This window comes from Chiloscyllium plagiosum, unplaced genomic scaffold (genome assembly GCF_004010195.1).
Source record: "Chiloscyllium plagiosum isolate BGI_BamShark_2017 unplaced genomic scaffold, ASM401019v2 scaf_40077, whole genome shotgun sequence".
NCBI lineage: Eukaryota > Metazoa > Chordata > Chondrichthyes > Orectolobiformes > Hemiscylliidae > Chiloscyllium > Chiloscyllium plagiosum.
The window spans coordinates 1-3,189 of record NW_025188976.1 but is presented as its reverse complement, the minus strand read 5'-3'; the positions used below and the strand labels follow the sequence as shown (position 1 = coordinate 3,189).

The following is a 3,189-nucleotide window of genomic DNA, read 5'->3' as shown; positions in this document are numbered from 1 at the left end:
GTCCGTCACAACCTGCTTTACATGTTCGGGAATTGTTTTAGGTTGGAAGTTTCAGCGTATTAGACCGTTAAATGAAAGGCTGGTGGTTCAAGAACCTCCAAAGGCGACAGCGATCGATGTTGTTAAAGCATCTGTTTTCTCTGCTGCAGTGTTTCGTGTTTCTAATTGGGGCAGGAAATGTTCCTCAAACGGAAAATTCCTGTGTGAAGAACCACAAAGAACTTTTTGCAATGGTTTAAAGGTTAATGTAGTGAACTGTGGCCTCTGGGAATCTGAAACAAAATCAGAAACTGCTGACAAAACTATCTGGTTTGGCAGTACCTGTGGGAGATTATTGAATTCTGATGAAGTTGTTAAATATTGTCCACGATTCTCTCTGCATGGATGCTACCAGACCTGCTGAGTTTTGTCGTGGAAAAAGTATAGAGAATCACCAGGAGACGTAGAGAGTTCTTCAAGAAGTCGGTCTGTTATTTGCAAACGAAAAACCGTGACACCGAGAAAGCAGATTCTCGAATGCTCTCGAACTTCATTGTCCATGGTTTTTTATAAATTTTTCCCGTGCTTTGTTTGCTTATTAGCATGTCTAAATGTATTAATCATAGTACCCCACACTCGCTACACAATAAACCAGTGATGTTAGTTCCCATCATCTCTTTAATTGTTCATTCTACTTAACGTTATTCTCATGTGACGGTTAGATATTTAATGTCAGCTTTCGCAACAATGGTCTTTCATTCCAGACCCTACTTCATATTTTCCCGATGCCATAATTTGTTTTTTATTGTCAATAATCTCAATCAGGCTGACTCTATTAAAGATTAATTTGATACTTAATGTCATGTCCCAAATATTTATGTTCCCAATCGAGTCATAATGATACTTAACTTTACTAACTGTAATCTAATCTCACCAACGAGACCTTTCAGCGTCAACCTTTCTTTGCTAATTGGTGTGAGAGAATTCCACTATTCTTATCTCATCCTGCATTCTACAGAGCCCTTGCAACAGATCGCCAGTGGGGTTCATGTTTTAAGCCTTCCCTTGCTTTCATGCTTTAAACCTTCCCTTGCTTTCATGCTCTTTATTTTCCATAATAACATTTTGTCATTCTGACCAATGGCAGTCATTCCTGGCACTGGATATACTGACGGTGAAGGGTCAGTGATCAGAGCGGACTGTCCCTGTAGTTCTGTTCCCGACTCTCCACCTCCCGCTCTGTTAGTAACCTCTCAGTCTCCTGGGAATTGCATTGTTCCCAATTTTGCCGGATTCCAGGCCTTTAACCTTGGCTGAGCAGACAGTCGATGGTCTGAGGAATATCATTCCCAAACGTCTCATGTCCGAGGTAATAACAATTAATAACGATGTCTGTGCATCCTCCTCATAATCTGTGAAAATCATTGTTGCGCACTGTAGGGACATTTATTGACCGAAATTGAGGAGGTTTTGAACCAGATCAAACTCCTATTAATTAAGAAGATGGTCTAGATCCTTTTTTTCTTTTCTCCTGAAGGCAAATGTACGGCATTGAAATTCAATTGGTGAAACTTCCAGGCTTGAACCGAAACACAATTTACTTCGCACTATCGTTGTAACACAAACAAAAAACAAAGTGTGGACGAACCCAACTCTATTGGAAAACTGAACGAAATGAAACATCATTAAACTACGAAACAGTCAATGTTCGAATATAGTAACATTGCATAAACCATACAAAACTGGTCGTCCTCCTACCGGAATGATATTGTGAAACGTGAATGGATGAGGAAAAGTTATAATGTGATGTTTGTAATTCTTAAGCTTCCAAATGGTTTTGAGGTGCGAATGTATTTTAACCTTGAAGAAATTTGACGCATTTAAACCTCCTTCCTGTCCACGATAGAAGCTGTTGAATCTGTTCCGAATTTCCAGCGGCTTCTGTAATTATTTAAGGTTTCTGACGATAGCAATCTCTCACTTTTCCAACAAAACAAAACGAACCTTATGTTGCGAACAATATTCAAATAAGCAATGGGTAGCAGAGAGGAAAGCTTTCGAGCAACGCTGCCCGGATTGTCACGGCAATTTAACATGAACCAACGCCATGAAAACCCGAAAGCAACCTGACAAATCCATTTCGCCACAGAATGCAACGTTGGTGCTCAAGACTTTTCCTTACAAAACCACTGGAAAAGCCACAACACTGCAATGGCCGGGAATCGAACCCAGGTCAACTGCTTGGAAGGCAACTATGCTCACCACTACACCACCACCGCGCTAGCAGCAAAATTGTCCCTTTTCCCAAACGCACATAACAAGGCCGTGATCGTCACCAACTGAACTGGGGATGAAAGCAAAACAAGAAATTGGTTGTAAAACGTCAACAGGTCTGAAAACACCAGAATCAGAAGCCTTCAGCTCTTCAGAACAATCACTGGATCCAAAATGTTCACTCCCCACAAATGCTGGCGGACCTGCTGAGTTTCCCAGCAATTTTTGTGCTGTCTCTCAGATCTGCAACATCTGCTCAGTTAGAAAACAAACGTTGACCCATTGAAGGGGATATTTGATCAGGTGATTGTCCTCTTCATCCACAGAGGTAGACGGGATGGAGCATAGGATCATAATATTCTTACAGTGTAGAAACAGGCTATTCGGCTCATCATGCATCCCACCAAGTCTCACCCTCTACGCTCTTCCTGTAACCCCGCATTTCTCATGGCTAACCATATAACCAACACTCACCTGGACACTATTGACTATTGAGCGTTGCAAATCCACCCTCACCTGCGCATCTTTGGACTGTGTGAGGAAACTGGAGCACCCGGAGGAAACTCACGCAGACACGAGAAGAATGTGCAAACTCCACACAGACAATCTTCAATCAGACAGGGATCTGGGTAATTGGAGAGGTTTCAAGAGGGAGTGCAGACTGGTGTGTGAATGATGGGCCGAAAGCCTGATCTCAGTGCTGTAAAGGCTCTACAGTAACAAGATTCCCTACATCCAGCACTGAACACAGTTTGCATTTTGTTTTAATCCGTCCTGTTATTGACATTATTCTGAGTGAAATGTATCGAGAGAGGTTGTTTGCGCATTCACACAGATCTCTGTTGTGATGGGTCAGGAGCAACATACAGAATAACAACTGGCGGAGGGAGAACTGAATTCCCTTTCCGAATCTGCGGAGGACATGCAGGACCTGGA

General features: G+C 42.2%; 1 non-coding gene across 1 annotated transcript; it reads right to left on the bottom strand.

Annotated features, from left to right (window-relative positions):
- Positions 1-2,186: 2,186 nt before the first annotated feature.
- On the bottom strand, positions 2,187-2,258 carry trnag-ucc. Its single transcript has one exon. It is a non-coding gene; the product is annotated as a tRNA-Gly (tRNA).
- Between the last annotated feature and the right edge of the window lie 931 nt (positions 2,259-3,189).